Genomic DNA, 23926 nt, shown 5'->3' with positions numbered 1-23926 from the left:
ATTGGAGGAGAATATGCTGAACTCAATCACTAGAAGAGGTATTTTCTTTTTATATCAAGTTATTGAAGGAATACAACATGGCTGTCCCATTTGAAAGTTGGCGAGACAATTGGGGTTGCCATATGTAGTGGAACAAAATTGGAGAGAATACACAGACTCTCCCAATCAAGCTGGTCTACTTCACAATCATCAGGGAGACTTTTATGAAACCAGCTCACAAAAAGATAGAAAGGATAGTTGAACGCCTTAGAATTCAGCCTCCTCGAGGGGGCAACCTCCTATACATTACACAAATGAATAATTCTTGGATGATTCAAATGACAAAACCTCCTTTCTATATATAAGAATCTAAGGGGTCACAATATAACCAAGACGACCTAACAATAGTAATATAAAGGCACAAAAATAACAATAGAGAGATTCTATGGGGCACAGTAATCACAATATGGGGACAATAGGGGCACAACAATATTAATAAGGGATACAACTACAATATTAATGGGGGAATCTCTAGTATTATAGGGACCTAACATGCCCCTCTCGTTCAAAAAAGTGTTGTCCTCAATGCTTGAGTAGTTCTGGATGCTTTTGTATAAAATTCTCATCCTCCCATGTGGAATCTTCAGCGGATAAGTTCTTCCACTTGATGAGATACTCTGAAATGGATCGATTTCGTACTTGTCAAGTTCTTGTTTCTATGACTGCTTCCAGTTCCAATATAATTTTTCCTTCCTCGTCAAGTTATGGCAATATTGTTTGAACTGGGAGCTTGTCACCTATAACCTTCTTTAAACATGAAACATGGAAAAATAGGTGCACTCGAGAAGCTACAAGAAGCTCCAATTTGTATGCCATAGTACCAATCTTTTACAACACCTTATACGGACCATAATACTTTGGTGACAATTTGTTATCCTTCTTAGCTTGCTTGAGGGACATTTGTTTATATGGTTGTAGCCGTAGGAATACTCAATCACCTACATCAAAACTTCTTTCACTACGATGTTAATCTGCTTATTGTTTCATTCTATTCTGCGCCAACACGAGGTTATCCTTTAAGAGTTGGAGAACTTCTTGTTGATGCTCGATGTGATGTTCCATTGCTTGAACCTTAGAATTTTCTCTTAAATATGATGTGATGGATGGTCGCTGATATCCATAACGTGCCATAAATGGGGTCATTTTTTTGCAGTATGAAAGGAAGTGTTATACCACCATTCAGCCAGAGGCAACTATTTGACCCATTGTATCTGTTTATCAGATACAAAGCAACGAAGATATCCTTCCAAACATTTGTTTACTATCTCTGTTTGCCCATCAGATTGTGGATGATAAGATGAGCTATGAGCTAAATGAGTACCAAGACAATAAAATAGTTATGTCCAAAAGTTTCCTGTAAAAATGGGATCTCTATCACTTACAATAATCTTTGGGTTTCCATGTAGCTTTTGAATTATTTCCATAAATGTCGTAGAAACTGTACTGGCTTTAAATGGATGTGATAATGCACAAAAGTGTGCATACTTGGTAAGTCTGTCAACTACCACCATGATGACACTCTTTCCCTCAAACTCGGGTAAACCTGTGATAAAATCCATTGAAACCTCCTCCCAACGTTGGCTTGGAATGGATAAAGGTTGTAATAGACCTGGTGTCTTAATTGTTTCAGCTTTATTTTGTTGGCATACCAAACATTCTGCCACAAACTTTTGAATATCCGATTTAAGGCCATCCCAAAAAATTCCTTCTTAACCCTGTGGTAAGTTTTTAAAAAGCCTAAGTGCCTTCCTAAGGGAAAAGCGTGCAATTCCAAAATAATTTCTTGTTTGAGTTGGGAATTCTTACAGAGGTATAAGCGATCTTTGTACCATAACGAATCATTTTTCCAGCTAAATGTATCAGATGTACTGGAATCTTGTTGTAACTTTTGAATAATTTCCCACACTTCTTCATCATTCTTCCATTCCTCCCTTGCTTCGTTTATCCAATTTGTTTGGATAGTAGAAATGGTGCACAACAATGCTTCCACATCCTCATCCTTTCTTGAGAGTGCATCTGCCACAACATTTTTCTTCCCTTTTTGTATATGATTTCAAAGTCATAACCCAACATCTTTGTGATCCATTTTTGTTGTTCTTCAGAGGATAATATTTGTTCTAAAAAGTATTTAAGGCTATCATGATCTGTTTTTACCTTGAAGTGTCTTCCCTAGGTAGGGTCGCCATTTCTTAAGTGCATGTAGTATTGCCAACAATTCATTCTCATAAATAGCTTTGTGTAAATACTTTCCCTTGATTGGATGCCTTTCAAAAGAAATGGGTCTTTCATCTTGCATTAAAACATTACCAATTCCATTTCCGGAAGCATCACATTCCACAATAAAGGTTTTTGTGAAGTTTGGTGTAGCTAATACCAGTGCTTGGCACATTGCCTCTTTAAGATATTCTAAGGCCTTTGTTGCTTCTGGAGTCCATGGAAATGCATCTTTCTTCAACAATGTTGTTAGAGGTGGTGCTATTTTCCCATAATTCTTAACAAACTTGTGACAATACCCTGTCAACCCGAGAAATCCTCGCAAATGCTTTATGGATGTGGTGATTTCCCATTCCTTAATGGCTTTAATCTTGCTAGGGTCTACCTTAACTCCTTCATGAGATGCAATATGACCCAGATATTCCACCTCTTATACTCCAAAGAAACATTTGGATCTTTTTGCATATAATTGTTTCTCCTCCAATAGTTGTAGCACCCTATCAATGTGTTCAACACGATCCTTCCAAGACTTGCTGTAGATTAGTATATAATCAAAAAATATTAACACAAATTTTCTAAGGAATGGTTTGAAAATGGAATTCATCAAACCTTGAAATGTAGAAGGTGCATTGATAAGGCCAAAAGGCATGACCAAAAACTCATAGTGACCCTCATGAGTTCTAAATGCTGTTTTCGGAATGTATTGAGTCTTCATTCTGATTTGATGATATCCTGAACGAAGATCTAACTTGGTGAAGTAAATTGATCCATGCAATTCATCCAATAATTCATCAATGACACGAATGGGCAACTTATCTTTAATAGTGAGCTTGTTGAGCTCCCTATAATCCGAACACATGCGCCATGATCCATCTTTCTTGTGCACCAATACTACTAGAGCAGAGAAAGAACTTTGGCTAGGTTGAATTATACCAGCCTCAAGCATTTCTGCAACCACACATTCAATTTCACTCTTTTGGGCATAGGGATACCTGTACGGCCTGATGTTTGGAGGAACACTTCTTGGAATCAAATGAATAGCATGATCATGATCACGAATAGGTGGGAGACCTTTAGGAGTCTCAAATACCTTGGAATGATTGTCCAAGACTTTTTGGAGATCTTGAGAAATAGATGATTTCGATGTGGAAACATCTAGCGAACATAATTGTGCAATTACACCTCGTTGTTTCTTTTTTAGAAGCTTTGTCATACCGTTAGAGCTTATTATCTTTCCTGGTTTCCTTGCAATACCCCTTAATTCAACTTCTTTTCCTTCTGCATAAAATTTCATGAAAAGTTCTTGAAAGTTAAAAGCTATTGTACCCAAGGATTGTAGCCATTGGACTCCTAGTACAACATCAGCACCTCCCATTGGAATGGAAAGCATTGGGCTTTTCAATACATATTCTCCCATGGATAGCTTGATATTATGGCACTTTCCAGAGCAATTTATCATTCCTCCATTTGCAACCATCACTTGACACTCTAGTGCTAGATATAGGAAGCAATTCAATTCTTTTGCTATATTACAATGAATAAAATTGTGGGTACTTCCTGAATCAATCAACACTATTACCTTTTTCTTCTTGATTTGTCCTTCTATCTTGATGGTTTGAGGAGTGGTAATTCAAGCCAATGCATTACAAGATATGGTCGGATTCATTTCTTCTTTATCTAGGCTTTGTTCTTAGAGTATATCCTCTTCTTTTGACCTTTATTGCTCTTTTTCTTCTTCCTCTTCACAAACTATGTAGAATAATTTCTTCTCATCACACTTATGACCTTTAGTGTATTTACTATCACAACTGTAACAAAGCCATTTTTCTCTTTTTTCTTCCAATTGTTGTGGTTTCAACCTTATAGGTTGTGGAAGGTGAGGGGCAACAACACTTCCATATTTATAGTTGTGAGTGGTATGCTTCCTGGTTGCCATAATTTTGCTTTCCATTTTTCTTGCTAACCTAAATGCCTTCTCTAATGAATCAGGTCCCAAAGGCAAACATCATGTTGGATATTATCCTTTAAAGTCCCTATGAACACATCAATCCTATGCTCCTATGGAATATTTTTTACCCTTATGTTCAATTTTTGGAACTCTTCAATGTGCTCCATTATTGAACCCTTTTGTTTGAGACTTATCAATTGGCTAAAAAAAGTGTTGCTTTTTGTATCCTCATAATGTGTTGTTAATTCTTTCGTAAAAATTGCCCAAGTGATAATTTGTTTATGAGAGCAAAACCATTGATACCATACAAACTGATTTGGTTCCAAATATAAAATTGCAATATGTACCTTTTGTGTGTTTTGCACATTATTGAGATCGAAAAATTTCTCCATCTGTAATATCCATGTTGCGGGATCCTTGCCATCAAACTTCCTCATATCGATTTTTAGAATATGGTGGGTATTCGATCCAACATTAGAGTCTATGGAATCATGATTAACATTTCTTTTGTTCTCATCATGAGTTTCCTTTACTACCCTTTCACCATTAGTGACTGTTTATTGTAGAAACTTATTTAGTTTTATCTTCAATTCTTCCATCTTATCATCCATGCCATCCATTTTAGCATCCATGCCATTCATCTTAGCTTCCATGCCTTTCTTTAAACCATCCATCTTAGCTTCTACACCTTTTTGTGCAAGTGACACTTGTTGCACTTGGTCTCATAATTTTGATATATCATGTTGCATTCTTCCTCTTCTTCATGAGTCATACTAGAGCTTTTAGGTTTCTTACTAAGAGTTTGCATTTTATTTCCCCGGGGCATTTACTATGCCCTTTGAATTCATTCAAACTAATTTTTCAAACCAAGCTTATGCAAAAATTTAAAAAAAACCACACGCCTTTTTCACTTTGTAGGAGCTTGATATTGAATCTGATGTATCTCTGTAATTTTGGATCATCCAGTTCTGAAATTGTGACCTGTAGTAGCCCTTTGCGTCCTCTTTCCAATGCCACCAGTCTGATCCAAATTGGATTCTCCAAGGAAGGGTTATGCACAATCTCCCAAGATGACCTGATTATAGAACTTTCCAGAAGAGCAAACTTGTATGAAGTGTCACATGTCACTGTTTCAACCTTTGGCTTTGAAAAATATATACAAGAAACTATAGTTCGTCCTCTTTCTATACCTTCTTACAAAATTTCAATCCGATGTTCAAAGAGAAAGTTATGATGATTTTCCCCAGGTCACTTGTTTGAAATGTAATTCAAAAGTCTGCAAAAAGACCAAATTCCTCAGATCATATCTCCGCAAATATAGCGCGAAAAGCTCTGAAATTCGGACCCGAGGTTCAATGCGATTTCGTCTCAAATGGGCTTTGTTTTTCACTTCTGAAACGTCGCAGAAAAAAAAGTTATAGCGAAAATGCCACGATGACCTATTTTGAGCAGCGAAACCCTAAAATCCAAAGTTCTGATACCAAATGTTATGAAACCAGCTCACAAAAAGATAGAAAAGATAGTTGAACGCCTTATAATTCAGTCTCTTCGAGGGGGCAACCTCCTTTACATTACACAAATGAATAATTCTTGGATGATTCAAATGACAAAACCTCCTTTCTATATATAGGAGTCTAAGGGGTCACAATATAACCAAGCCGACCTAACAATAATAATATAAAGGCACAAAAATAACAATAGAGAGATTCTATGGGGCACAGTAATAACAATATGGGGACAATAGGGGCACAACAATATTAATAAGGGATATAACTACAATATTAATGGGGGCATCACTAGTATTATAGGGACCTAACAGAGACACTGTCACTTGGGGAGGGAAGATACAAAACCAGATGCCCTTGGTTGCAGAAACATATAGATCTTTTATCACTTTGAGACACAATACCCAACAACCCTCCTGGTTTTGCAAGGTATGGAAGTTGAATATTCCCATCAAAGTCATTATTCAGCTGGTTGATGTGGAAACACAAAATCTTGACTTGGGATAATTTGCTCAAGCGTGGTTTCTTGGGACCTGGCATTTTTTTTTTTGGTAGAAGCAATACTGGAAGTGCTGATCATTTTTTATTCCAGTGCACATATACATCTTATATCTGGCAGAGGATAGCTTGTCTCTGGGGCTGCCCATGTATTTTATCTATTAACCTGCAGGAAGCACTCAGAAAATGGAACTCAAAATCATCCAAATTGGAAACTATTCCATTTTTTATAAACTGGAAAATATGGAAAGCTAGGAACTATTTTATATTTGAAGGCATTTCGATAGATGTATACAAAATCTGTCAAAAATTGAACAACTGGTTGGTGGGATCTAATCCTCAATTTACAACAGCTAGAAAACTTGATAAGAACAGAGTTGCCCCTTCTATTACTCTGCTAGCATCTTGGTTCGATGGTGCATCATAAAGAGGTATCTGCAATTGTGGCATGGTCATTGTGCTAGATATACATTCCCGTTACACACTATCTTGGAATGGGGGGCCAGGAACTAATATAAGAGTTGAGACTATGTCTCTCTTGGGACTACTTTGGTTAATCTCTAAAAAGGGATGTCAGAACATCAACATCTATGGGGATTCAAAGTGCCTTATTGGAGGAATTCTTGGAATACATACATTTGATCCTCCATTATTCACAGGATGGATTATGAGGATCAAACAACAACTTGCCACTCTATCCTCATATTCCATTCAACATGTTTTCCAAGAATTCAACATGGAGGTGGATCAGCTGTCAAAGCAGGGACTACAGGGTCGATATGGCCAGATGCATTACACACACTACTTGGACCAACGCATCATCGAGGAGGGTGAAATCAATCTGCCATATTGAATAGGACCTATCATTCTGGTTTTTGTATTTTGATGTGTGACCTATACAGGACTATGTTGTCATATGGTTTCTTACCTTTTGTATACTTGACAGTGGCTAGCAGGCTTATCTGTTTAGTTTTTTATTTCTATTCTTTTCGATATGTCTGATGGGTATCTCTACTTTCTAGTATACATAAAGTCATTATTGATCTATTTTTGCCTCATCGTGTTCTATTTCAGATACATGTATTGGTCTTTATATAATAAAAAAGCCAACGTTTTTTTCTTCTGAAAAAAGAGGTTCAAAATGGCAACTTGGTATTGTAGATTTTGTGTTTCGAAGATTAATACATTGCTAAAACTATTTGGTACAAATTTTAATTTATAAAGGACCGTGCATGGTATGATACTTCCTTGCTAGGGTGGAATATTTGTTCAGATTATGAGTACGGATCATATCAATTTTCTTGAAATTGCTAGCAGGGATTAAATTTGATAGATTCCCTTATCCATGAGGGAATTTTTTTATGATGATTTATTTTCAAATTACCGTTCACATGACTTTTAATATTTATTTTTATCTTGCCTAATATTTTTCCTATAAAAACATGATCAATGAAAATTCATCATTTTTCATTCTTTACATTTTTTGATATATAATACCTATATAATAAAAGTAAATCAATTAAAAAAATATTGAAAAATTAATCTTGCAAGATCTTTAAGAAAGGACATTAATGAGGGAAAAATGTGAAAGTCAAGCGAATGCCTCCAATACATAAAGATGATGAAGATTCCTAGGGATGGGGTAAGATGGGGGTATACACAGCAAGACAAGGATATTTACAGATGCAAAGCAAAAAGGATTCGCCACATCCGAAATTAGTGTGGAAGTAGGTATGGGATAGCTTTAGCATCCCTAAGATCAATTTCTTCTTTTGGACACTATTCCACAACAAAATCTTGACTGGAGAAAACCTGTGCAGAAGGAACATAGCAGGTCCTCATCGATACGCTCTTTGCAAAAACGCATTGGAAACCTCAGAACAAATGTTTATTTATTGTGAGCATGCGAAGAAGGCCTGGTCTATCTTCCTGACCGGACGGAATGTGAGACCCCCAACACACTGTTCGATTGCAGATATGTTCTCCACTTGGAAAGCCAGTTATCCTCACAATATTGCTGGCAAATCTCTATGGTACAAGGTGTAGATTTCTGCCCCAAAATATGTATGTTGGAAGCTATGGTTAGCCCGGAATGAAATCATCTTCAACCATAATGAAACCCCCACAGAAAAAGTGGCAGACCAGGCAAAGAAACTCCTTTTAGAAACTCTGAACAATTCTCCAGTCAAAGATGATAACTCCCTCTGAATAGAAGAAAGGGCGTGGCTGGATGCCTTCTCCTGCAAGACCAGACCTCCAGCAATCACACGGCCATTTCATAAGGAAAGATGGAAGATTCAAGATGTTGTGGACAGATTTCAGCAGTGGTGGAAATCCCAGGGCAAGTGCACTATCTTCTTCGATGGTGCCTCAAAAGGCAATCCAGGTAGGTGAGGAGAAGGAGGGGTAATCTTCTATCTGAACAGGGAAAAATATGACTTCAGTTGGGGACTTGGACTAAAAACCAACAACCAGGCTGACGCTCTCAGCCTTATAAAAGCTTGCCAATTAACCTGAAAAGAAAATCCAAGCGAAATCCTAACCTTTGGAGATTCAGAATTGTTGATAAAGTGAATAATAAGCAAGAAAGGGCTCAAGGATCCAACGTTAAACAAACAACTCTCAAGAGTGAGCAGAATTCTGAAGGAATTCTCCTCGGTTCAAATTTTCCACATACTCAGAGAATTAAACAAGGAAGCGGACAGATTGGCAAATATAGGATGTACCCTACAAAATGGAACGATCAGCATAAATGCAGGTGCTTTGAAAATGGCAATTATTCCCTAACCGGAAAAGAAGCCCATGTAAAATCTGCGAATTGTAATGGTTGAATAGGCTTCATCCAACTGAATTTTATCAATAAAACATAACCGTTTCTGTTAAAGAAAAAAATTGTTTATTAAAATAATTTACTAAATCCTTATAAACCCTAAATCCTAAAACATTAAGTCTAAACCTTAAACCCCAAACCCAAAACCCTAAATACTAATCTATTTATAACATTTTAAAAAGCGTTTCTTAGCTTTCATTTAAGTGTTTATTAAAATAATTTTCTAATGTGTTATAAACCTAAACCCTAAACCCTTAAACCTCAACCGAAACCCCAAAACCCTAAACCCTAACTAGTTTATAACATTTTGAAAAGTGTTTTGTAACTTTTATTTAGCTTTTTATTAAAATAATTTATTAAACTCTTATAAGCCCTAAAACCAAAGCCGTGAACCATAATCCCCAAACCCTAAACCCTATACCCCAAACCTTAATCATTTTATAACATTTTACTAAAGTGTTCTAAAACCTAAACCCTAAGCCCCAAACACTACAATTGAAACCCTAACACCTAAACCCTATGTATTTTATAACATTTGAAAATGTGTTTTCTAAATTTCATTTAGGTGTTTATTAAAATCATTTACTAAAGTGTCATAAACCCTAAAACGTAGACCATAAGAATTTTAGAACATTTTAAAAAGTGTTTTGTAACTTTTATTTAAGTGTTTAATAAAAGAATTTACTAAAGTTTTATAAACCTTAAACCATAAACCCGAAACCCTAAACCACCAAACCCTAGAACCTAAACCCTAATCATTTTATAAAATTTTAAAAAGAATTTTAAACTTTTATTTAAGTTCTTACTAAAATAATTTACTAACGTGTTATAAATCCTAAACCCTATACGCTAATTTTATTTTAAGATTTTAAAAAGTGTTTTGTAACCTTAGTGTTATAAATCCTAAATCATTAACCCTAAAACCTAAACCCTAAACCTGAAACCCTAAATCCCAAATCGTAAACCCCAAATGGTAAACCCTAAACACTAAGAATTTTATAATGTTTTAGAAAGCATTCTGTAACTTTTATTTAAGTGTTTATTAAAAGAATTTACTAAAGTGTTATAAAACCTTAACCCTAAATCCCATACCCCAAACCCTATATCCCAATGCTTAAAGCCTAAAGGATAAACCCTAAAATCATTTACTAAGGTCTTATAAAACCTAAACCCTAAAGCCTAAATCTTGAAAGCATTTAATAAGGTCTTATAAACTCTAGAACCTAAACTCCAAAACCTAAACCATAAACCCTAGGCCGTAAACCTCAAACCCTAAAACCTATGGATTTTATAACATTTGAAAAAGTGTTTTGTAACTTTTATTTAAGTTTTTACTAAAACCATTTACTAAAGTGCTATAAACTCTAAACCCCTAATCCCTAAACCCTTAACCTTAAACCCCAAACCCTAAACCCTAAAACATCGTAAACACTTAACACCCTAAAAACCCTAAAAAAACATTAACCATAAAAAACCCTAAACCATAAAAACCATAAAACATAAAACCTAAAAAACTCTAAACCCTAAAAAACCTTAAACCCTAAAAAAACTCTAAACCCTAAAAACCTGAAAAAATACTAAACCCTAAAACCAATTTTTTTTACTTTTTTATAAGTGTTTATTAAAAGAATTTATTAAAGCATTATAAACCATAAACCCTAAACACTAATACCCACACCCCAACCTAAACCCTAAACACTAAACCATAAGCACTTTATAATATTTTAAACCCCAAACCCTAAACCCTAAGTATTTTATAACATTTTAACAAGACTTTGTAACTTTTATTTTAAGTGTTTATTTAAATAATTTACTAAATTTTTATAAACCCTAAACCCTAAGAATTTTAATACAATTTAGCAAGCATTTTGTAACATTTTAAAACCCTAAACCCTAAACATTTTATAACATTTTAATAATCATTTTGTAACTTTTTTTAAGTCCTTATTAAAAGAATTTACTAAAGTGTTATAAACCCTAAACCCTAAACACTAAGAATTTTATAACATTTCAAAATACATTTTTGTAACTTTTTCAATTGTTTATTAAAACCATTTAATAAAGTTTTATAACCCTAAACCCTAAACCCTAAGCATTTTATAACATTTTAACAGGAGTTTTGTAACTTTTATTTAAGTTTTTATTAAAATAATTTACTAAAGTGTTAGAAACCCTGAACCCTAAAAGTTAAGAAGTTTGTGATCTATTAAAAATAATTTTGTAAATTTTATTTAAGTGTTTATTAAAAGAATCTACTAAGGTGTTAGAAAAGCTAAACCCCAGACCCTAAACCCTAAACCCTAATCATTTATTAACATTTTAAAAAATGTTTTGTAACCATTTTTAAGTGTTTACTAAAAGCACTTAATAATGTCTTGTAAACCCTAAACCCTAAACAATAAACAATAAACCCTAAAACCTAAACGCTAAACCTTAAACTCTAAACCCCAAACCATGAACATTAATCCCTAAACCCTAAGCATTTTATAACATTTTAAAAAGGGTTTCGTAATTTTTATTTAAGTGTTTATTAAAAGAATTTACTAAAGTGTTATGAACCCTCAACCCTAAACTGCAAGCCACAAACCCTAAACTCTAAACCTGAAACCCTAAACCTAAACAATAAACCATAAATGCTAAACCCTAATAACATTTAAAAAAACATTTTACTTCTATTTAAATGTTTATTAAATTCATTTACTACAGTGTTATAAACCCTAAACTCTAAACACCAAACCCCATACCATAAACCCTAAACTCTAAACCCTAAGCATTTTATAACATATTAAAAAAATTTCTAACTTTTATTTAAGTGTTGATTAAGAGGATTTGCTAAAGTCATATGAACCCTAGACTCTTAACCCTAAACCCTAATCATTTTAAATAATTCTAAAAAGAGCTTTCTAACTTTTACTTAAGTCTTTATCAAATTAACTTACTAAGGTGTTATAAACCCTAAACCATAAAAACTGAACCCTAACCTATAAACCCTAAACCAAAAAACCTAAACCCTAAACGCTAAACACTAAGCCTTTTATAACATTTCAAAAAGTGTTTTGTAACTTTTATTTAAGCGTTTATTAAAACAATTTACTAAATTGTTATAAACACTAAACCCTAAACCCCAAACCCTAAACCCTATACCTTATACCCTAAAACCTAAAACCTAAGCATTTCATAACATTTTAAAAAGTGTTTGTAACAATTTTTATGTGTTTATTAAAGAATTACTAAAGTGTTATAAAAATTAAATCCTAATCCCTAAAACCTAAAACATAAAACCTAAACCCTAATTAATTTATAACTTTTTGAAGAGTGTTTTGTAACACTTATTCAAGTGTATATTAAAAACATTTACTAAATTCTTATAACCCTAAACCATAAACGCTAAAGCCTAAGAATTTTATAACATTTTAAAAACTATTTGTAACTTTTATTTAAGTGCTTATTAAAAGAATTTACTAAAATGTTATAAACCCTAAATCCTAAAGCCTAAACCCCAAACCCTAATCCCTAAACCATAAACAATAAGAATTATATTAGTATCTATAATAAGGGAAGATTGCATGTGGGTATGTGAGTGTAGGAGGGAGAAAATTGTGGTACTTGAGATACCGTGACCTTTGTTTTTCCACCTTTCTTCATAAACCTTTTTCCTTTTATTTATTTTCTTCATAACTCATCGAGGCTCCATGGGATGAATGCATTATGCGTAATATGTAGTAGAGAATACTCGCTTAAGGTGGGATGGTGCATCCCTACACCATAAACCCCAAACCCTAAACCCTTAACCCTAAATCCTAAACCCTAAACCATAAACCCTAAACCCAAAATCCTAAACATTAAACCCTAAGCATTTTGTAACATTTTAAAAAGTGTTTTGTAACTTTTATATAAGTGTTTATTAAAACAATTACTAAGGTGTTATAAACCTAACACCATGAACCGTAAACCCAAAATCGTAAACCCTAAAAAGAAAAGCTTAAAACTTAAACCCTAAGCATTTTATAAAGTTCTATAAACCCTAAACCCTAAACCTTTATCCCAAAAGCCTAAACCATAAATGCTTAACCCTAAACCCTAAACTGTAAACCCCAAGCCCTAAATCCTAAACCCTAAATTTTAAACCCTAAACCCCAAACATTTTATAACAATTAAAAAAATATTTTGTAACTTTTATTTAGGTGCTATAAACCCTAAAGCGTAAACTCAAAACCATAAACCCCTAGCCTTAAACCCTAAACCCTAAGTATTTTATAACATTTTAAGAAGTGTTTTGTAACTTTTATTTAAATGATTATTAAAAGCATTTACTAAAGTGTTATAATCCCTAAACCCTAAGCACTAGACTTAAAACCCTAAAACCTAAACCCTGAAACCCAAACCCTAAACCCTCAAAATTTTATAGCATTTTAAAAATGGCTTTGTAACTTTTATTTAAGTATTTATTAAAAGAATTTACTAAAGCATTATAAACCATAAACCTTATCCCTAGCCCTAAACCCTGAACCCTAAACCCTATAGCCTAAACCCTATACAGCAAGAATTTTATAACATTTTGAGAAGTGTTTTGTAACTTTTATTTTAGTGTTTATTAAAAGCATTTACTAAAGTGTTATAAAACTTAAAACCTAAAACCTAAATCCTAAACCCTAAATCCGAAACTCTGAACCCTACACCCTAAACCCCAAACCCTAAACCCTAAACCCAAACCCCTAAACCCTAAATCGTAAATGCTAGGCATTTTATAGCATTTTAAAAAGCGTTGTGTAAATTTTATTTAAGTATTTACTAAAATATTTTACAAAAGTGTTATAAACCCTAAATTCAAAACCCTAAACCCTAAATACTAAACCCCAAATAATAAACCTCAAACCCTTAACTCTAAACCATAAGCACTAAGAATTTTATAACATTTAAAAAAGTAGTCTGTAACTTTATTTAAGTGTTTACTAAAAGCATTTACTCGTGTTATAAACCCGAAACCCTAAAGCATAAACCATAAATCCTAAGCATTTTATAACAATTTAAAAACCATTTTGTAACTTTTATTTAAGTGTTTATTAAAAGCATTTACTAAAGTGTTATAAACCCTAAAACCTAAACACTAAACCTTAAACCTAAAACGCAAAATCAAAACCCAAAACCCAAAACCCTAAGCATTTTATAATAGTTTAAAAAGCATTTTGCAACTTTTATTTAAGTCTTTATTAAAAGCATTTATTAAGTTCTTATATACCCTAAACCCTAAATCCTAAAGGTCAAACCGTAAATACTTAACCCTAAGAATTTTATATCATTTTAAAAGTAATTTTGTAACTTTTATTTAAGCCTTGATTAAAACCATTTACTAAAGACTTATAAACCATAAACGCTACGCTAAACCACCCAAAACCCTAATCATTTTATAACATTTTAAAAATCATTTTTTAACTTTTATTACAATGTTTATTAGAATAATTTACTAAAGCATTATAAACCCTAAACACTAAACGCTAAAATCTAAACCCCAAACCTGAAGCCCTCAACCCTAAACCTTAAATCCTAAACTCTAAGCATTTTATAACATTTAAAAAAAAAATCTGTAACTTCTATTTAGGTGTTTATTAAAATCATTACTAAACCCTAAACCTTAAACCGTAAACCCCAAACCCTAACCCTAAGCATTTTATAACATTTTAAAAAGAATTTTTAAAATTTTATTTAAGTGTTTACTAAAAGAATTTACAAAATCATTATAAACCCTATATCGTAAAACATGAACCCTAGACCCCAAACCCCAAAGCTCAAAGCCTAAACCTTAAATACTAATCGTTTTATAGCATTTTAAAAAGTGTTTTGTAACTTTTATTAAGTGTTTATTAAAAGCATTTTCTAAAGTGTTATAAACACTAAACCTTAAAACCTAAACCCAAAACCTTGAACACTAAACCCTAAGTATTTTATAAAATTTTGAATTTACTAAATTTTTATAAACCCTAAACCCTAAGAATTTTATTACACTTTAGCAAGCGTTTTGTAACATTTTAAAACACTAAACCCTAAACATTTTATAACATTTTAATACGTGTTTTCTAACTTTTTTTAAGTGTTTCTTAAAAGAATTTACTAAAGTTTTATAAACCCTAAAACCTACACCCTAAGAATTTTATAGAAGTTTAACAAGAGTTTTGTAACTTTTTTTAAAGTGTTTATTAAAAGAATTTACTAAAGTGTCCCTCAAACCTAAACCCTAAGCATTTTATAACATTTTAAACCATAAACCCTCAACATTTTATAACATTTTAAAAATTGTTTTGTAACCTTTTTTTAAGTGTTTATTAAAAGAATTTATTGAAGTGTCCTAAGATCTAAACCCTAGACCTTAAACCATAAACCCTAAACCCTAAACACTAATGATTTTATAACATTTTAAAAAGCATTTTGTAACTTTTTTTAAGTGCTTATAAAACATATTTACTAAAGTCTTGGGAACCTTAAATGCTAAAACTTAAGCATTTTATAACATTTTAAACCCTAAAACAAAACCCTAAGCATTCAATGACATTTTAACAAGTTTTTTGTAACTTCTTTTGAAGTCTTTATTAAAAGAATTTACTAGTATTTTATAAACCCTAAATCATAAACCCTAAGCATTTTATGAAATTTTAAACCTAAAACCCAAAACCCTAAAGCGTAAACTTTAAACCCTAAGTATTTTATAACATTTTAACAAGCATTTTCTTACTTTTTTTAAGTGTTTATTAAAAGAATTTACTAAAGTGTCTTAAATCCTAAACCTTAAACCATGAGCATTTTATAGAATTTTAAATCCTAAACCTTAAAGCGTAAGAATTTTATAACAATTTAACAAGTGTTTTGTAACTTTTTTTTAATGTTCTTATTAAAAGAATTTATGAAAGTGTTATAAATCCCAAACCCTAAACCACAAATCCTATCCTTAAACACTAAGAATTTTATAACATTTTAAAATACATTTTCGTAACTTTTTTATGTGTTTATTAAAAGCATTTAATAAAGTGTTATAACCCTAAACCCTAAACCCTAAGCATTTTGTAACATTTTAACAAGAGTTTTGTAACTTCAATTTAAGTGTTTATTAAAATAATTTACTCAAGTGTTATATACCCTAAACACTAAACCCTAAACCCCAAACCCCAAACCCTAAACCCTAAAACCTAAGCATTTTCTAATCTCTTAAAAATAATTTTGTAACTTTTATTTAAGTGTTTATTAAAATAATTTACTAAGGTGTTATAAAAATTAAACCCTAAACCCTAAAAACGAATCCCCAAACCCTAAACACTAATCATTTAATAACATTTTAAAAAGTGTTTTGTAATAGTTTTTAAGTTTTTATTAAAAGCACTTTATTAAGTTTTATAAGCCCTAAACCCTAATCCCCAAACCGTAAATGGTAAACCCTAAACCATAAACAATAAACCCTAAGCCCTAAACCCTATAAACTAAACCCTAAACCCTAAGCATTTTATAACATTTTTAAAATCATTTTGTAACTTTTATTTAAGTGATATTAAAATAATTTTCTAAATTGTTTTAAACCTTAACACCCTAAACCCGAAAACCTAAACCCTAAACCCTAAACCCCAAGCCCTATACCCTAAACCATAAACCCTAAGAATTTTACAACAGTTTAAGAACAATTTTGTAACTTTATTTAAGTATTTGTTAAAAGAATTTACTAAATTGTTGTAAACCCTAAACCATAAACAAAAAACCCTAAACCCAAAAACATAAACCCTAAACCCCAAAACATAAACCCTAAACCCTAAACCCCAAACCCCAAAGCTAAACCCTAAGCATCCAATGACATTTTAACAAGATTTTTGTAAATTTTTTTGAATTGTTTATTAAAAGAATTTACTAAAATGTTATAAACCCTAAATCCTAAACCGTAAGAATTTTATAACATTTTAAACCCAAAACCCTATACCCTCAACCCTAAACTCTAAACCCTAAGTATTTTATAACATTTTAACAAGAATTTTCTTACTTTTTCTTAAGTGTTTATCAAAAGAATTTACTAAAGTATTATAAACCCTAAACCATGAACATTTTATAGAATTTTAAATCCTAAACCATAAATCCTAAGCATTTTATAACATTTTAACAAGCGTTTTGTAACTTTTTTTTATGTTCTTATTAAAATAATTTATCGGTGTTATAAATCCCAAACCCAAACCATAAACCCTATCCCTAAACACTAAGAATTTTATAATGTTTTAAATTACATTTTTGTAACTTTTTTAAGTGTCTATTAAAAGCATTTGATAAAGTGTTATAACCCTAAACCCTAAGCATTTTATGAAATTTTAACAAGAGTTTTGTAACTCTTATTTAAGTGTTTATTAAAATAATTTACTAGAGTGTTATAAACCCCAAAACCTAAACCCTAAACCCTAAACACTAGACCCTAAACACCAAACCCCAAAACCTAAACCCTAAAACCTACGAATTTTATGATATATTAAAAATAATTTTGTAAATTTTATTTAAGTGTTTATTAAAAGAATTTACTAAGGCGTTATAAGACATAAACCCTAAACCCTAAACCTTAAACCCAAAACCCAAAACCCTAAATCCTAATCCTTTAATAACATTTTTAAAAGTGTTTTGTAAACTTTTTTATGTGCTTACTAAAAGCACCTAATAAACTTTTATAAACCCTAAAACCAAAACCATAAACCCTAAACCCTAAACCCTAAACAATAAACCCTGGACCCTAAACCCTATAAACTAAACCCTAAACCTTAGGCATTTTATAACATTTTTAAAAGCATTTTGTAACTTTTATTTAAGTGTCTATTAAAATAATTTACTAAATTGTTAGAAACCTTAAACCATACACCCTAGAACCTAAACCCTAAACCCCAAACCCTAAACCCTCATAATTTTATAATAGTTTAAGAAGAATTTTGTAACTTTTATTCAAGTGTTTATTAAAATAATTTATTAAAGTGTTATAAACCCTAAAACATAAACACAAAACCCTAAACCCTAAACACAAAAACATAAAACCTAAACCCCAAATCCTAAACCCTAAATGCCAAACCCAATCCCTAAACCGTAAACCGTAAACCGTAAACCCTAACCATTTTATAACATTTTAAAAATTGTTTTGTAACTTTTATTTAAGTGTTTATTAAAATAATTACCAAAATGTTGCAGACCCTTAACACTAAACCCTAAACCTAAACCTAGAACCCCAAACCTTAAACCCTAAACCCTAAAACCTAAACCCTAAATCCCAAACCCTAAACCCTAAACCCTAATCATTTTATAAAATTTTAAAAATTATTTTGAAACTTTTATTTAAGTTTTTATTAAAATAATTTACTAAAGTCTTATAAGCCCTAAACCCTAACCTCTAAACCCTAAATCATAAACCCTAAATCCTAAACACCAAATCGTGAACCTTAAACCCTAAACCCTAAGCATTTTATAACATTTTGAAAAGTGTTTTGTAATTTTTATTTAAGTGTTTATCAAAATAATTTACTAAACTAGTATAAACCCTCAACCCTAAACTTTAAACCACAAACAATAAACCCTAAACCCTAAAATCTAAACCTGAAACCCTAAACCATAAACCCTAAACACTAAACCCTAAACCCTAAACACTAAACCCTAATAATTTTATAAGATTCTAAAAAACATATTTTAACTTCTATTTAAGTGTTTATTAAAATAATTTATAAAGTGTTATAAACACTAAACCCTAAACTGTAAACACCAAACCCCAAACCATAAACCCTAAACCGTAAGCATTTTATAACATATTAAAAAGATTTATAACCTTGATTTAAGTGTTTATTAAGATGATTCACTAAAGCCTTATATACCCTACAATCTTAACCCTAAACCCTAAGCAATTTATAACATTTAAAAAAATGTTTTTTAACTTTTATTTAAGTGTTCATTATAAGAATTTACTAAAGTCTTACAAACCCTAAACCCTAAGCATTTTATATCATTCCAAAAAGAGTTTTGTAGCTTTTACTTAAGTTTTTATCAAAATAATTTACTAATGTGCTATAATCCCTAAACCATAAAAGCTAAACCCTAAACTATAAACCCTAAACTAAAAACCCTAAACCCTAAACGCTTAACTGTAAGCCTTTTATAACATTTCAAAAAGCGTTTTGTAACTTTTATTTAAGTATTTATTAAAACAATTCACTAAAGTGTTATAGACCCTAAACCTTAAACCCTAAACTGTAAACCCTAAACCCCAAACCCTAAACCCTATACCTTATACCCTAAAACCTAAACTCTTAAGTGTCTCATAACATTTTAAAGTGTTTTGAATCTAAAACCTAAACCCTAATTAATTTATAACGTTTAAAGAGTGTTTGGTAACTTTTATTTAAGTGTATATTAAAAACATTTACGAAAGTTTTATAAACCCTAAACCCTAAATGCTAAAGCCTAAGAATTTTATAAAATTTTAAAAACTATTTGTAACTTTATTTAAGTGCTTATTAAAATAATTTACTAAAATGTTATAAACCCTAAATTCAAAACCCTGAACCCTATACCCTAATCCCTAAACCATAATCCATAAGAATTTTATGAGTATCTATAATAAGGGAAGACCACACATGGGTATGTGAGTGTAGGAGGGAGAAAAGTGTGGTACATGAGATACCTCGGCCTTTGCTTTTCCACCCTTCTTCATAAACCTTTTTCCTTTTATTTATTTTTCTTCATAACTCCTCAAGAATCTACGGGATGAATGCATTATGTGTAATATGTAATAGCGGATACTCCCTTAAGGTGGGATGGTTAATCCCTACACCCTAAACCCTAAATCCTAAACCCTTAACCCTAAACCCTAACCCTAAACCCCAAATCCTAAACACTAAACCCTAAGAATTTTATAACATATTAAAAAGTGTTCTGTGAATTTTATTTAAGTGCTTATTAAAACAATTACTAAGGTGTTATAAACCCGAAACCATGAACCCTAAACCCCAAACTCTAAACCCTAAACTGAAAATCTTAAAACTTAAACCCTAAGAATTTTATAAAGCATTATAAACCCTAAACCGTAAACCCTAATCCCTAAAGCCTAAACTATAAATGTTTAACCCTAAACCCTAGACCCAAAGCTCCAAACCCTAAATTCTAAACACTAGACCCTAAACCCAAGCATTTTATAATAATTTTAAAAAAGTTTCGTAACTTTTATTTAAGTGTTTATTGAAAAAAATTACTAAAGTGTTGTAAACCCTAAACCCTAAACTATAAACCATAAACCCCTATCCCTAAACCCTAAACTATAAACCCGAAACCCTAGGCTTAAAACCCTAAACCCTAAATCCTAAAACCCGAAGCCTAAACCCTTAACATTTTATAGCATTTTAAAAATGGTTTTGTAACTTTTATTTAAGTTTTTATTAAAAGAATTTACTAAAGTGTTATAAACCATAAATCATAAACCCTAAACCCTAAACCCTATAGCCTACACCCTATACCCTAATCATTTTATAACATTTTAAAAAGTGTTTTGTAACCTTGATTTAAGTGTTTATTAAAAGCATTTACTAAAGTGTTATAAACCTTAAAACCTAAACCTTAAACCCTAAACCCTGAACCACAAAACCCTAAACCCCAAACCTTAACCCATACACCCTAAACCCCAAACCCTAAACCATAAATGCTAAGCATTTTATAACATTTTAAAAAGCGTTTTGTAAATTTTATTTAAGTGTTTATTAAAAGCTTTTACGAAAGTGTTATAAACCCTAAGTTCAAGACCCTAAACCCTAAGCCTGAAACAATAAACCTCAAAACCTTAACTCTAAACCATAAACACTAAGAATTTTATAACATTTTAAAATGTAGTTCGTAGCTTTTATTTAAGTGTTTATTAAAAGCATTTACTCAAGTGTTATAAACCCTAAACCCTAAAGCCTAAAGCCTAAACCTGAAATCCTAAGCTTTTCATAACATTTTAAAAATAGTTTTGTAACTTTTATTTAAGTGTTTATTAATAGCATTTACTAAAGTGTTATAAACCCTAAACCTAAACCCTAAACCCTAAACCCTAAACCCTAAACCTAAAAGCCAAAATCAAAACCCTAAACCTAAAAGCGAAAATCAAAACCCAAAACCCTAAACCCTAGGAATTCTATATTAGTTTAAAAAACATTTTGGAACTTTTATTTAAGTCTTTATTAAAAGTGTTTACTAAGGTCTTATAAATCCTAAACCCTAAATCACAAAGGCCGAACCATAAACACTAAACCCTAAGCATTTTATATCATTTTAAAAAGAATTTTGTAACTTTTATTTAAGCCTTGGTTAAAACCATCTACTAAAGTCTTATAAACCATAAACCCTAAATGCTAAACCACCCTAAACCCTAAACCCCAAACCCTAAATGCTAAACCCTAAACCCTTATCATTTTATAACATTTTAAAAATCATTTTGTAACTTTTATTACAATGTCTATTAAAATAATTTACTAAAGCGTTATAAACTCTAAACACTAAACCCCAAACCTAAAACCCTAAACCTTAAATCTTAAACTCTAAGCATTTTATAACATTTTAATAAATGTTTTGTAACATTTATTTGTTTACTAAAATCATTTACTGAACTCTTGTAGAACCTAAACCTTAAACCCTAAACCCTAAGCATTTTATAACATTTTAAAAAGAGTTTTTTAACTTTTATTTAAGTTTTTATTAAAATAATTTACTAAATACTTATAAACACTAAATCCTAAAAAATGAACCCTAAACCCTAAGCCCCAAACCCCAAACCCTAAATACTAATCATTTTATAACATTTTAAAAACAGTTTTGTAACTTTCATTTAAGTTTTTATTAAAACATTTTCTAAAGTGTTATAAACCCTAAAACCTAAAACCTAAACCCTAAACCCTAAACCCTAAGTATTTTATAACCTTTTGAAAAGTGTCTTGTAACTTTTATTTAACATTTTATCAAAATAATTTACTAGATTGTTATAAACCGTAAAACCTAAGCCCTAAACCGTAAAACTCAAACCGTAAACCCTATACCCTAATCCTTAATCATTTTATAACATTTTAAAAATCATTTTGTAGCTTTTATTTAGGTGTTTATTAAAATAATTTACTAAATTGTTATAAAACCTAAACCCTAAGCCCCAAACACTACACTTGAAGCCCTAAAACCTAAACCCTAATCATTTTAAAAATCATTTTAAACTTTTATTTAAGTGTTTATTAAAATAATTTACTAAAGTGTTATAAATCCTGAACCCAAAACCCAAAACCCTAAACGCTAATTATTTTTTTATATTTTCAAAAGAGTTTTCCTAAACCATAAACCCTAAAACCTAAACACTAAACTGGAAACCCTAAATCCCAAACTGTAAACCCCAAACGGTAAGCTCCAAACCCCAAACCCTATATCCTAATGCTTAAAGCCTAAATGATAAACCCTAAAATCATTTACTAATGTCTTATAAACCCTAAACCCTAAGCCATAAAACCCAAACCCTAAAACCTAAGGATAAAATTCAATCGTTGTTAATTGTGAATGTTGTGTGATAATTAAATTAAAGCATAATATAACATTAATTATTAAGTTCAAGTCATATAATAAATGAATGAATGTGGTATTGACAAAACTGTTGTTGAACATGCTAATGGATTTACCATGGTTGATACAAGGAATAGTGAGATTCCATGTGAATTTGGAAGCTCATATGGTGGCTTCTACCATTCCCCCCCATCACTCTCGATTCCAAAATACCTAATTTGTCTATTATAAATCATTGATTTACCATGATTGATACAAGGAATATTGAGATTCCATGTGATTTTGGAAGCTCATATGGTGGCTTTAACCGCCCCCCCATCAGTCTTAATCCCCAAATACCTAATTTGTTTATTATAGATTAAAATGTACGTGAAATCCTTAGAAATACATCACAAAATTTTAGACAACAAGGGTAGAGTTAGTATTACAACATAGATGAAGATAAAATACAATGCCTTATACATTCTATGTTATACACCATGTCTTCCTAGTGCGCCTTAGAAAAGACAATATAGGTCCTTCTAAATCCTAACTAGAGCATTTGCCATCTACAATTTTTGCTCAACAAGATTGTAGGCTATCAAGGCATCTCACCAAGCTCACCAAGTTGTATTAGATGCACCAAAGGTTACACTACAAGCTATAATCACACCAACAATCTAAAAATTGAAATCTTTTCTCTCATAAAAAGGCCCTCAATGAGATTTATATAAACTTGCACGATGCAAGCTCCATTAGCATTAAGTGCTCGAGTTATTTTCTAAGGTTTCATTTCCCAATCCTTAGGTCATGCAACATGTTAATGCTTGTGTTGAGATACTTCTCTTAATTTTATCTCAAAAAAACCATATTTCCCAATAATCCATAGAATATTCAACCCTCGCATTACAAAAAAAGGGCTACAATATGATTACATAGAGAAGATATGGATGATCTATTGACTAAGTTGTGAGAATGAGGACACTCTCCCCGTTTTATAAGATAGGCGAGTTAGGAATATAATAGAATATGGATCAAGTGCGCAACAACCTAATATAAGTTATTACAGTATATCCACATCAGAGTAGTTTAGTGAACATGTACAAGTTTCATGTGGTTGTTGGAAGTCACCTCCAAAGTTGCTGGTCTTTAAGCTAAGGATCCACATTTCAAGCACTCATTGATAATACTAATATTAATTTATTAACAATAATATTACTATATATTACATGAGTATTAATATATTAACATTAATATTAATATTTTTTATATTGATTAATATAAAAAAATATATGTTGTTATTTATATTACTTATATTAAGGCTTTAGCATAATAATATTAATAAATAATCAAAAG

Source organism: Pinus tabuliformis, chromosome 4_2 (genome assembly GCF_031772625.1).
Source record: "Pinus tabuliformis cultivar Carrire ecotype Pingquan chromosome 4_2, CPIR1, whole genome shotgun sequence".
In the NCBI taxonomy this organism is placed as follows: Eukaryota; Viridiplantae; Streptophyta; class Pinopsida; order Pinales; family Pinaceae; genus Pinus; species Pinus tabuliformis.
This window is presented reverse-complemented; position numbering follows the sequence as displayed.